The sequence below is a fragment of the Cherax quadricarinatus genome, chromosome 9, assembly GCF_038502225.1.
Source record: "Cherax quadricarinatus isolate ZL_2023a chromosome 9, ASM3850222v1, whole genome shotgun sequence".
In the NCBI taxonomy this organism is placed as follows: Eukaryota; Metazoa; Arthropoda; class Malacostraca; order Decapoda; family Parastacidae; genus Cherax; species Cherax quadricarinatus.
This window is the reverse complement of record NC_091300.1, coordinates 46,755,954-46,770,319: the sequence shown is the minus strand read 5'-3', so window position 1 is coordinate 46,770,319 and position 14,366 is coordinate 46,755,954. Positions and strand designations below refer to the sequence as shown.

General features: G+C 40.5%; 1 protein-coding gene across 5 annotated transcripts in view; it reads left to right on the top strand.

Annotated features, from left to right (window-relative positions):
• Positions 1-14,366, top strand: part of LOC128685999 (uncharacterized) — a 56,595-nt gene that overhangs the window by 16,549 nt on the left and 25,680 nt on the right. The window lies entirely within an intron of this gene.

Here is a 14,366-nt window from a genome sequence, read left to right as displayed (position 1 = left end):
TTTATATTGCCACTATCAGGCTTATTGGACGGTAATTTGAAGGAATGGGCATATCCCTTGATTTGAATATAGGAACTACATTAGCTATCTCCCATATCTCTGGCACAACACCAGTTAGGATGGACGCATTGAGCACACTCGTTAACTGCTGGCTAAGTTCCATCTTAAGAACATAAGAACATAAGAAAGGAGGAACACTGCAGCAGGCCTGTTGGCCCATACTAGGCAGGTCCTTTACAATTCATCCCACTAACAAGCATTTGCCCAACCCAAATTTCAATGCCACCCAAGAAACAAGCTCCGATGTGCAAGTCCCTCTCAAATCCAACCCCTCCCACTCATGTACTTATCCAACCTAAATTTGAAACTACCCAAAGTCCTAGCCTCAATAACCCAACTAGGTAGACTGTTCCACTCATCAACTACCCTATTTCCAAACCAATACTTTCCTATGTCCTTTCTAAATCTAAACTTATCTAATTTAAATCCATTACTGCGGGTTCTCTCTTGGAGAGATATCCTCAAGACCTTGTTAATATCCCCTTTATTAATACCTATCTTCCACTTATACACTTCGATCAGGTCTCCCCTCATTCTTCGTCTAACAAGTGAATGTAACTTAAGAGTCTTCAATCTTTCTTCATAAGGAAGATTTCTAATGCTATGTATTAATTTAGTCATCCTACGCTGAATGTTTTCTAACGAATTTATGTCCATTCTGTAGTATGGAGACCAGAATTGAGCTGCATAATCTAGGTGAGGCCTTACTAATGATCTATAAAGCTGCAGTATGACCTCTGGACTTCTGTTGCTTACACTTCTTGATATAAATCCCAGTAATCTATTTGCCTTATTACGTACGCTTAGGCATTGCTGTCTTGGTTTAAGGTTGCTGCTTACCATAACCCCCAAGTCCTTTTCGCAATCTGTATGGCTAAGTTCTACATTATTTAACTTATAAGTGGTGACGTGTACTTAGCTCTGTGAAGACCTGTTTGTGTGCTCTTGAGTGGTGACCTGTACTTTGAGTGCTGACCTGTACTTAACTCTGTGAAGAAGTGTCTTGTTTGCTCCCGTGGACTGAACCAAGATGCCCTCCATCGAGCAACTTTACCAGCAACTTAAGGAAGAATTGAAGGCAGCGAAGATGGAGATACGGCGATTGACCGAGGAAAACAAGAGGATTCGTAGTAGTCCTCCTGTTTCGAGTCCTCAGGTCAAGAAGGGATCGTGGTCAGTGGCTGGACAGCAGGGGACGACGAAGTTGACGATCAAGAAGACGAATGGAAAGCCAGAAACGATGAAGAAGAAAGAGACTGCTGTGGAAACTCCCGTGGAAACCTCCAACGCATTCTCGGTGCTACCCGACGAATGTGAGTCTACTACTGGGATCGTCACGACGAACGACAAGGAAGGTAAGAATATTGTTGTTGTTGGGGATAGCCAGGTTAGATACATGGATAGGGCATTCTGCTTGAAGGACAGGAGTAGGAGACAAAGGGTATGCTTTCCTGGGGCTGGGATGGAGGACGTTGTTAGCCGGCTCGACAACATCATGAACGGTAATGGGATCAATCCTATTATTTGCCTCAGTGCTGGAGGCAATGATGTAGGCAAGCGTAGAAGTGAGGATTTAGTTAGAAAGTTCAGGACAGCTATAGACATGATTAGGAAGAAGGGGGGGCGCCCTGTTATATGTGGCATTTTGCCAAGAAGAGGTGTTGGTAATGAATGGTTGTCCAGAGCAATTGGTATTAATTGTTGGCTGGATAAACACTGTAAGGATAATGCAGTACCATTCATTGACAACTGGGACAACTTCTATGGCCGAAATGACATGTATGCCAGGGATGGGGTTCACTTATCCAGGGCAGGTGTGGGTTTTCTTGCTAACTCAGTTGAGGGGGTTGTTAGGACTTTAAACTAGGATTAGTTAGAGGTATGGGTTTAGAAATGATTAATAATGAGTATGGATATATTGACTTATGCTCTGATATTAAGAATCTTAATAGTAACTGTCATGGAGTAACTCTGGGTAATGTGTACGAATGGTATATAATACCGACAAGATGAGAGTAAGATACATGTGCAACATCTGGGTATCTTTATTGTAGACGTTTCGCCATCCAGTGGCTTTATCAATACAAATTCCAGGACATAACTTGAAGACAGTAGAACTATGTACAGAAGATGAGGTAATCAGGGACTGATTACCTCATCTTCTGTACATAGTTCTACTGTCTTCAAGTTATGTCCTGGAATTTGTATTGATAAAGCCACTGGATGGCGAAACGTCTACAATAAAGATACCCAGATGTTGCACATGTGTCTTACTCTCAACTCTGGGTAATGATAATTTCAGAAATTGTGTAAAAACAAAGATGAATAGGAAAAATGTGCAGAAGAAAAAACATATGATGGTATTTTATGCTAACAGTCGAAGTGCAAGAAATAAAATTAATGAACTACGTTTGGTAGCATGTGCTGGGAACTTTGATATCATTGCATTAACTGAAACGTGGTATGATTTAAAGAGTCGGGATATGACTGCTGAGTGTAATATTCAGGGATTTAAGTTATTCAATGTGGATAGATGTAATGGGAAGGGGGGAGGAGTTGCATTGTATGTTCGAGAAAATATTAATTGTTGCATAAAAAAAGGTATAAAAATAGATGGAGCAGTAACAGAGTCTGTTTGGGTAGAGTTCGTGGAGGGTCAAGAAAAACTAATTCTAGGTGTAATATACCGACCTCAAGGCTTGGATCACGATAGAGGGAGACTTCTTTGGGACGAAATTGTTAGGGCTTCTGGACACAGTAACGTAGTCATAGTAGGGGATTTTAACTTTAGCCAAATTGACTGGAATTCTTTGACAGGTAATCTAGAGTCCAGTGACTTCATGGAAACAGTTCAGGCCTGTTTTCTGAAACAGAGTGTAACTGAACCTACCAGGGGTAATAATTTGCTAGACCTAGTCTTGTCAAATAAGGAAACACTAGTGAATAATCTGGAGATCACTGAAGAGCTTGGCGCAAGTGATCACAAATCCATCACCTTTAGCATTAACTGGGAATGCAAGAATAATGATAATACAGTAAAAATCCCCGATTTTCGTTCTGCCGATTATAATGGACTTAGGGAACATCTGTCTAATCTTGATTGGGGTTATCTAGCTAATGATTTTATTGACGATAATCATACTTATGAATATGAAGGGATCTGCTTTTATGATTGTTTTCTTAATAATGTACACAGTGCCCAGAGTATATACATTCCCCAGAGAGAAATTAGGTCTAATAATAACGATCCCAAATGGGTTAACAGGAGGTTAAAGCATCTATTAGGGGAGAAAAGGGGAATTTATAGGCGCATCAGAAGAGGAGAGGTTAACCTTACTGACCAATATGTTCAGCTTAAAAGACAAGTAAAAAAGGCGATTAGAAAGGCTAAACGTGACTATGAAATTAGAGTCGCTAATGAATCAAAGACTAATCCAAAGGGGTTCTTTCAAGTGTATAGGACGAAGGTGAAGGAAAAAGTAGGACCTCTGAAATCTGGGAATGGACAGCTGACGGATAATGAACTGGAAATGTGTTCCTTATTTAATGACTATTTTTTGTCAGTTTTTACACAGGAAGATGTAAATGAGATTCCAGTAATTAACAATTATTTAGTTCCTGATGAATTTAAGTTAACTAATATTACTGTCACGAGGGACATGGTTATTAAACAGTGGTCAGTCGTCACGTGAGGTCACAGACCCTGAGCTGCTTTGGGGATTAGCGTGGATGGTTACAAAGCATGGCTTGCTTCTGCAGTGTTTTAAAAACTGAGGTTGGAGAGTTGAAGGAGGAGGTCTTGCTTCTCCAGGAGGAGATTAGGAGGCTGAAGGTCCACCTCAATGGGTCTGGGAGAGAGTGTGAGGTGGCTGGAGTTGTGGGGAATGAGACTTCTAGCAGTGAGGTGCAGTCTGTCTCTCGCTGTGAGGAGGCTGTAGTTGGGGAGGTAGCAACAGCTACCAGCAGTGAGGTGCAGCCCAGCACCTGCTGCAAGTGGCGAGTTGTTCACAGTAATGGGAGGCGCATCAGAGTAAGGAAAGTTAAGAGTGAAGATCTGAAGGTAGGAAATCGCTTCTCTGTTCTCCAGGATGAATGTACTTCAGTGGCCAGTGATGGTAAGGGTACTACTGCCCCTGCAAATGAAGGTAAGCGCATTCTTGTGGTTGGTGACTCTCAGGTAAGATATATTGACCGTGCTTTTTGTAATAGGAATAAGAAGATGAGAGATAGAGTGTGCTTCCCTGGAGCTGGTGTTGGGGACATTGTCAACAGGCTGGATAATATCATGTCAGGTAATGGGAACAAGCCCATTATCTGTCTCAGTGCTGGTGGAAATGATATTGGGAAGGGTAGGAGAGAAGAGCTGCTAGATAAGTACAGGTCAGCTATAGATTTCATTAAGTCTAAGGGAGGGATCCCAATCATATGTAGCATCTTGCCTAGAAGGGGAGTAGGAAATGAATGGTTGTCTAGGGCAATTGGTGTAAATTGCTGGCTAGACAGATACTGCAAGGAACTTGCAATCCCATTCATTGACAACTGGAACAACTTTTATGGCAAACATGATATGTATGCAAGGGATGGGGTACATCTCTCTGGGGCTGGGGTGGTAGCACTTGCAGACTCGATTGAGAAGGCCATTGGTGAAATGCCTATGATTTTAAACTGATGGAAGATAGAGGTATGGGTGTGTGTGGGAAACAAGCAGGTTGCAACACTAGGGTTGGAAACAGTAAATGTATAAAAGGCATTCAGCATGAAGTTATAAATAAAGACAATAGAACAGGTCAGCTAACAAAGGGGGGCAGCAGAGGGCAGCAAGGGACTAGCTCCCTTAAGGTTTACTATACTAATAGCAGGAGTGTTAGAAATAAGATAGATGAGCTAAGATTAATTGCAAGTGCAGGAAACATAGATATTATTGCTATAACAGAGACCTGGCTCAATCTGAAAGATAGAGAGATGCCCTCTGAATGTCACATACAAGGCTATAAATTATTCCACACTGACAGGGTCAACAGGAAAGGTGGTGGAGTAGCGATGTATGTCAGAGACAATTTAAATTGTTGTGTAAGACAAGATATTAAATTAGAAGCGTCAGCCACTGAATCTGTTTGGTTACAGCTTCTCGAGGGCCGAGAAAAACTAATTTTGGGTGTGATTTACAGGGCCCCAAATCTTGATAGGGAGTGCAGTAAACTTCTATGGGACGAAATTCGTAAGGCATCTACATACGAAAATGTTGTGCTAATGGGAGATTTCAACTATAGACAGATTGACTGGAGCAATTTGACAGGAAATTTAGAGTCGGGTGACTTTCTTGATACCATCCAGGATTGTTTTTTAAAACAGTTTGTGACAGAGCCAACTAGGGGAAATAACCTCCTTGACTTGGTTCTTGCCAGTAGGGAAACACTAATTAATAATCTTGAGGTTAATGATGAGCTTGGGGAGAGTGATCACAAATCACTCAGTTTTAATATATCATGGAATTCCCCTAATAATGGCAATCAAGTCTCCGTCCCTGACTTTCGCTTGGCTGATTTCATAGGACTGAAAAATTACTTAGGTGGGCTGAACTGGAATGACCTGACTAAGGGTCAGGTAGGTGGTGATGGTTGCCGATATGATGCTTTCCAGGGCATAGTTCTAGCTGCTCAGTCAAATTATGTTCCAAATAGGGAAATCAGATCAAACAAAAATGATCCTAAATGGATGAACAATAGATTAAAATATCTGATTGGTCAAAAGAGAGGCATATATAGGCAAATCAAAAGAGGAGAGGGGCAATTAAGAAATCGATATATTCAGTTAAAGAGAGAAATAAAAAAGGGAATTAGAAAAGCAAAAAGAGATTATGAGGTTAAAGTTGCAAGAGAATCGAAGACTAACCCAAAAGGATTCTTTCAGGTATACAGAAGTAAGATCAGGGACAAGATAGGCCCACTCAAAAGTTCCTCGGGTCAGCTCACTGACAGTGATAAGGAAATGTGTAGAATTTTTAACACATACTTCCTCTCAGTTTTTACACAGGAGGATACCAGCGATATACCAGTAATGATAAATTATGTAGAACAGGACGATAATAAACTGTGCACTATTAGGGTCACAAGTGACATGGTCCTTAGGCAAATAGATAAATTGAAACCTAACAAATCCCCAGGCCCTGATGAACTGTATGCAAGGGTTCTAAAGGAATGTAAAGAGGAGCTTAGCACACCTTTGGCTAATCTTTTCAACATATCACTACAAACTGGCATGGTGCCAGATAAGTGGAAAATGGCAAATGTGATACCTATTTTCAAAACAGGTGACAGGTCCTTAGCTTCGAACTATAGACCAATAAGCCTAACCTCCATAGTGGGAAAATTTATGGAATCAATAATTGCCGAGGCAGTTCGTAGCCACCTTGAAAAGCATAAATTAATCAACGAATCTCAGCATGGTTTTACAAAGGGGCGTTCCTGCCTTACGAATTTATTAACTTTTTTCACTAAGGTATTTGAGGAGGTAGATCATGGTAATGAATATGATATTGTGTATATGGACTTCAGTAAGGCTTTTGACAGGGTCCCACATCAGAGACTATTGAGGAAAATTAAAGCACATGGAATAGGAGGAGAAATTTTTTCCTGGATAGAGGCATGGTTGACAAATAGGCAGCAGAGAGTTTGCATAAATGGGGAGAAATCAGAGTGGGGAAGCGTCACGAGCGGTGTTCCACAGGGGTCAGTGTTGGGCCCCCTGCTGTTCACAATCTACATAAACGACATAGATGAGGGCATAAAGAGCGACATCGGCAAGTTTGCCGATGACACCAAAATAGGCCGTCGAATTCATTCTGACGAGGACATTCGAGCACTCCAGGAAGATTTGAATAGACTGATGCAGTGGTCGGAGAAGTGGCAGATGCAGTTTAATATAGACAAATGCAAAGTTCTAAATGTTGGACAGGACAATAACCATGCCACATATAAACTAAATAATGTAGATCTTAATATTACGGATTGCGAAAAAGATTTAGGAGTTCTGGTTAGCAGTAATCTGAAACCAAGACAACAGTGCATAAGTGTTCGCAATAAAGCTAATAGAATCCTTGGCTTCATATCAAGAAGCATAAATAATAGGAGTCCTCAGGTTGTTCTTCAACTCTATACATCCTTGGTTAGGCCTCATTTAGATTATGCTGCACAGTTTTGGTCACCGTATTACAGAATGGATATAAATTCTCTGGAAAATGTACAAAGGAGGATGACAAAGATGATCCCATGTATCAGAAACCTTCCCTATGAGGATAGACTAAGGGCCCTGAAACTGCACTCTCTAGAAAGACGTAGAATTAGGGGGGATATGATTGAGGTGTATAAATGGAAGACAGGAATAAATAAAGGGGATGTAAATAGTGTGCTGAAAATATCTAGCCTAGACAGGACTCGCAGCAATGGTTTTAAGTTGGAAAAATTCAGATTCAGGAAGGATATAGGAAAGTACTGGTTTGGTAATAGAGTTGTGGATGAGTGGAACAGACTCCCAAGTACCGTTATAGAGGCCAGAACGTTGTGTAGCTTTAAAAATAGGTTGGATAAATACATGAGTGGATGTGGGTGGGTGTGAGTTAGACCTGATAGCTTGTGCTAACAGGTCGGTTGCCGTGTTCCTCCCTTAAGTCAATGTGACCTGACCTGACTAGGTTGGGTGCATTGGCTTAAGCCGGTAGGAGACTTGGACCTGCCTCGCATGGGCCAGTGGGCCTTCTGCAGTGTTCCTTCGTTCTTATGTTCTTATGTTCTTAAAATAAGTCCCCGGGACCCGATGAGTTGTTTTCAAGGGTACTTAAGGAATGCAAGATGGAGCTTAGTCAGCCATTAACGAGTGTATTCAATGCGTCCATCCTTACCAGTGTTGTGCCAGAGATGTGGAAGATGGGTAATGTGGTTCCTATATTCAAATCAGGGGATAAGTCCACTCCTTCAAATTACCGTCCAATAAGCCTGACATCTATAGTGGGCAAGTTATTAGAATCAATTATGGTATAAACCTTGGTAATAAATACCGACAAGTTGGTTTAGAAAGACACGTAAGCAAACACTATAACATATTTATTAGAAAACGTTTCGGTCCTGGGACCTTGATCACTTCTAACATACAGAGGTAGAAAGACATTATATATATAGGGGGAATGGTATGGTGATACCGACAAGATGTGGAAAAAGACACTTATGTACAGTTCAGGACATTTATTAAAGGAAACGTTTCGCCACGAGTGGCTTCTTCAGTCCTAATACAGTGTAGGCGAAACGTTTCAAAATAAAGATACCTAACTGTTGCATATGTGTCTTACCTAACAATCTGTCGGTATTTTATACCATTTTAATGTTCATTCTGTCAGACACTGCAACACAAGGGTATCTTGGTACAGACCATCTACTTCGACAACCTCTACTAGTGAGAACGGCTGGGTTTGAGAAGGACCTGCCCTCCCAAATCAACCTACGTCTCACCTCCTGGCACTATATAAGGCCCGATTCTGTCACTTCAACTTCATATTGTTTCAGACAACGGAACAATGCTCTTCTCCAGACTGAGGGACTGACCACCTCAAAACTTTAAGGGTGATGGACTGATTACATCGTCTTCAAGTATCTTCTGCTTCTATCAACTTTTCTGTACTCGACTGAAGAAGCCTACTGTGTAGGCGAAACGTTTCAAAATAAAGATACCTAACTGTTGCATATGTGTCTTACCTAACAATCTGTCGGTATTTTATACCATTTTAATGTTCATATATAGTGGTGGGAGTCAGGTGAGGTGAAGCGTGGGTAGAGGTGGTAATAGTAGTAGTAGTAGTAATGGAACTAAGGAGGTGAGGTTAGAGAGGGACCTGCTGGCATCAAGTAACACCAGTTCCCAGGATGGGTAATATCCTCTTGCTTAGTAATTTTGAAATACTGTAACTACCGGATTTTTGCTTTATAGTGTTACTGACAGAAATTAGTGCAGCTTCAATGCATTTTCTCCGTCTTAAGTCGTCTTCTTTAATAACTAGTTTAGCTTCATTGAATTTCATGAGGTGTCCAACATCGTCTCTATGTTGAACACATGTGTTCAACATAGAGACGATGTTGTACACCTCATGAAATTCAATGAAGCTAAACTAGTTATTAAAGAAGACGACTTAAGACGGAGAAAATGCATTGAAGCTGCACTAATTTCTGTCAGTAACACTATAAAGCAAAAATCCGGTAGTTACAGTATTTCAAAATTACTAAGCAAGAGGATATTACCCATCCTGGGAACTGGTGTTACTTGATGCCAGCAGGTCCCTCTCTAACCTCACCTCCTTAGTTCCATTACTACTACTACTACTATTACCACCTCTACCCACGCTTCACCTCACCTGACTCCCACCACTATATATATGTGTGTTTTCTTAGTTTTCTCTGTATTAGGACTGAAGAAGCCACTCGTGGCGAAACGTTTCCTTCAATAAATGTCCTGAACTGTACATAAGTGTCTTTTTCCACATTATATATATAGGCGGAGAGTGAGATGTGACGCACGTGCGTCACATCTCACTCTCCGCCTATATATATAATGTCTTTCTACCTCTGTATGTTAGAAGTGATCAAGGTCCCAGGACCGAAACGTTTTCTAATAAATATGTTATAGTGTTTGCTTACGTGTCTTTCTAAACCAGAATCAATTATAGCTGACATTATCAGAAGTCACCTTGAGGAGCATAACTTGATAAATGAATCTCAGCATGGATTCACGAGAGGTCGTTCCTGCCTGACAAACTTACTGACGTTCTTCAATAGAACATTTGAGGCAGTTGACAGTGATAAGGAATATGATATTGTTTATTTGGATTTTAGTAAAGCCTTCGACAGAGTACCTCACAAGAGACTCTTAAGAAAAGTGGCAGCTCATGGTATAGGAGGTAAAGTTCTAGCATGGATTGAGGCATGGCTTGGTTTAGAAAGACACGTAAGCAAACACAGACTCAAGGCACAAGCTATCCTCAACAAACCGCCCATGGAACAGCCCCCTAAACAGTTCATAGTACTCCCATGTGGCGATGTTGCCACGAATACTCGCCGGGCACTTGCTATGAGTAACATCATCGTTTCCACCATAAACACATCCTCTATCAAAGACCTCACTACTAAACGCAGCCCTCTGACACCTGAATCTTCTTGCAGCAGGCGTCTACACTGAATTTCTGCAAGTTCTGTCCTGAAGAAATATAGTAGGCGAGATGAAAGGAGACCTTGGTAGTCCGCCGAGTGAGCATCGAAACGCTTCATAGAGATTGATATGGGTACGCCTGTGTCCTCCACAGGACTCACGGGGCATGATGAACCTGGAACTGAGGCAACTGTTCTCACCGAACCAGACCTCAGACGCGCCGATTTGTGCTAAGTCTTCAACAACACCGTCACTGATACGAGGAATGCACATCAAACTACAAATTTCAAAATGATTAATAGCTACATGATACTTTAAGCAGCACCAACCCAGCAACAACATGGAAAGCTACACAGATTTACTGGTCACTATCCCATCAGGCAGAGGTTGTTTTGGATAAGGACCTGCTCACAATGCAGAGCTTCTACAGTGTCTCTCCATTCTATGTTCTTGGCGACATTCTCAGGTCACGTGTCACATCTCACTCTCCGCCCATATGATGGAAATGCTTCTTCACTCTGTTAGAGTGACTCAGGTCCAGACCGAAACGTTTTTCATTTAGTAATATATAGAGAGTGGTTATTGATGGTCTTTAAACCAACTTTGCAGATTTATTACCAATATTTGTACTATGGCATGTTTCAATAGAAAGCAGAGAGTTACCATGATATTGGAGGAATCGAAATTTGCATTTGAGTCAATAGTATGTTCGCAGGACTATTGAGCCTCTTGTTCATAATTTTACATTAATGACCTTTGATGAAGGGACATTAGTGACATGAGTAAGTTTGCTGATGATACAAAGATAGGCTGAGACCAATTTCCTATGGAGGATATCAATGAACCCAGGACGATTTGGAATAAATTAATGTCTTGGTCTGAGAAATGGCAGATGAAGCGATGGATGAAGGCATAGTAATTTGCCCTCTTGGTAATGAAAAAATAACCTCGAAGCTAGAATTAGTAGCGAGAGCAATGCAGAATGCAAAGACTTGGGAGTCATGGTAAGCAGAAATCTAAATAAGACAGCAGTGCCTCATGGCACATACAACAGATTACTTGATTATCTCTAATATGGGCAATGAACAAGTTATTTGCAGTTTTCATATCACCAGTAGGCCTCATTTGGATTATGCTGCTCAGTAGTTTTAACTTCTCTGATTACAGATAACAGACTCACTGAGAACATACAGATAGGATTAGACAAAATGATTGATTGTGTAAGGAACCTCCATGAAGATAGACTTAAAGCCTTAAATCTCCACTCTCTGGAGAAGTAGAATATGGAGACATTAGTGTTCTACATTGAACTGCATCTGCCACTTTTCTGACCAAGAGTAGAGTTTGTCTAAATCCTCCTGAAGTTCCCTAACATCTACGTTTGAATCAATTATCCTACCTATCTTCGTGTCATCGGCGAATTTGCTCATATCACTAGCAATTCCTTCATCAAGATCATTGATATATATTATAAACAACAACGGGCCCAAGACTGATCCCTGTGGAACGCCACTTGTTACTGAACCCCACTCGGATTTAACCCCATTTATGGACACTCTCTGCTTCCTGTCTGTGAGCCATGACTCGATCCACGAGAGCACCCTTCCCCCAATGCCATGAGCTGCTACTTTCTTCAACAGTCTTTTGTGTGGAACTCTATCAAATGCCTTACTAAAATCTAAGCAAACAATATCAAATTCTTTATCGTGGTCAACAGCCTCAAAAGCTTTACTGAAGAAAGTTAATAAATTAGTTATACAAGACCGGCCTCTTGTGAATCCATGCTGAGTATCATTAATCAAGCTATGCTTATCGAGATGGCTTCTTATAACCTCAGCTATAATTGACTCTAGCAACTTGCCTACAATTGAGGTCAGGCTTATTGGGCGGTAATTTGACGGTAACGACTTGTCCCCTGTTTTAAAAATAGGAATTACATTAGCCATCTTCCACATATCAGACACTACACCTGTTTGAAGAGATAAATTAAAAATATTAGTTAATGGTTCACAGACTTCCATTTTGCATTCCTTTAGAACCCTTGAAAAAACCTCATCAGGACCAGGTGACTTATTTTGCTTCAGTCGGTCTATCTGCTTCACAACCATTTCACTAGTGACTATGATGTTGCATAATTTATCTTCTTCTGATCCACTATAAAAATTAATTACCGGAATATTATTAGTGTCTTCCTGTGTAAAAACCGAGAGAAAATAATTATTTAAAATCGAGCACATTTCATTCTCTTTGTCAGTAAGATGCCCATAGTTATTTTTAAGGGGACCTATCTTATCTCTGACTTTTGCTCTATAGACCTGGAAAAAACTTTTTGGGTTAGTTTTAGAATCCCTAGCAACTTTAATTTCATAGTCCCTTTTAGCTTTTCTTATCCCCTTTTTAATGTCCCTCTTAATGTCAATATACTGATTCATAAGATGACCCTCGCCTCTTTTGATACGCCTATAAATTCCTTTCTTATGCCCTAGTAGATATTTCAGCCTATTATTCATCCATTTTGGGTCATTTCTATTTGATCTAATTTCCTTATAAGGGATAAACGTTCTTTGAGCAGCATGTATTGTGTTCAGAAAACTGTCATATTGATAGCTCTCTTCGTTACCCCAGTCAACAGATGATAAGTGTTCTCTAAGCCCATCGTAATCTGCTAAGCGAAAATCTGGGACTGTTACTGAGTTATCCCTACTATCATACTTCCATTCAATTCTAAATGTAATTGATTTGTGGTCGCTAGCGCCCAGTTCCTCTGAAACTTCTAAATTATTAACAAGGGATTCATTGTTTGCCAGAACTAAGTCAAGCAGGTTATTTCCCCTTGTAGGTTCTGTCACAAACTGCTTCAAAAAACAATCCTGAACTACTTCTAAGAAATCGTATGATTCTAAATTCCCAGTCAAGAAATTCCAATCAATATGACTAAAGTTAAAGTCTCCTAGAATTACTACATTATCGTGCCTTGTGGCCCTAACAATTTCCTCCCATAGTAGTCTCCCTTGGTCCCTATCTAAATTTGGGGGACGGTATATCACACCTAAAATTAATTTTTCATGCCCCTCTGAAAATTCTATCCAAACAGACTCTGTATGTGTTACTTCAGACTTAATACCCGTTTTTATGCAACAGTTCAAGCGATCTCGGACATACAATGCCACCCCACCCCCCTTCCTGATACTTCTATCTACTTGGAACAATTTAAAACCCTGAATGTGACATTCTGCAGGCATGTCCCGACTTTTTGAATTAAACCACGTCTCAGTAATGGCAAATACATCTATGTTACCTGCACTAGCAACTAGTCTCAACTCGTCCATCTTATTCCTAGCACTGCGACTATTTGTGTAATAAATTTTTAATGACCCTCCACTCTCTTTTCCCTTCCTGCTCCTTTCTGTTATTCCACTAAACCTATTACTGTCCTTGTCAATTAGTGCCACTGGCTTTCCAATATCCACCTCATTTTGCCTATTACTAGTTCTCCTAGTACTCATGTTACTACCCTGCGACTTCACAGTTTTCCCGCCAAAACCCATACCACTAACTATTCCTAGTTTAAAGACCTAACAGCTCCCTCCACTGCGTTGGCCAGTGCTCCCACCCCCATGTATTCTTTAAGTATCCTGGAAAACAACTCGTCGGGTCCCCTGTTTGATAACCATGTCCGTCGTGACAGTAATATTAGTTAATTTGAATTCTTAAGGAATTGAATAATTGTTAATTTCTGGAATCTCATTTATGTCTTCTCGTGTAAATACTGACAAAGACAGTCATTAAATAGAGAACGCATTTCCAGTTAGTTATCCGTTAGCTCTCCATTCGCAATTTTCAGAGGTCCTAATTTTCCCCTCACCTTCGTCCTATACACTTGAAAGAACCCTTTTGGATTAGTCTTTGATTCGTTAGCAACTCGAATTTCATAGTCATGTTTAGCCTTTCTAATCCCATTTTTTACTTTTCTTTTAAACCGAACATATTGGTCAGTAAGGTTAACCTCTCCTGTCTTGATGAGCCTATAAATTCCTCTTTTCCTCCCTAATAGATGATTTATCCTCCTGTTAATTCATTTGGGATCGTTATTATTTGACCTTTTTTCTCTCTGGAGA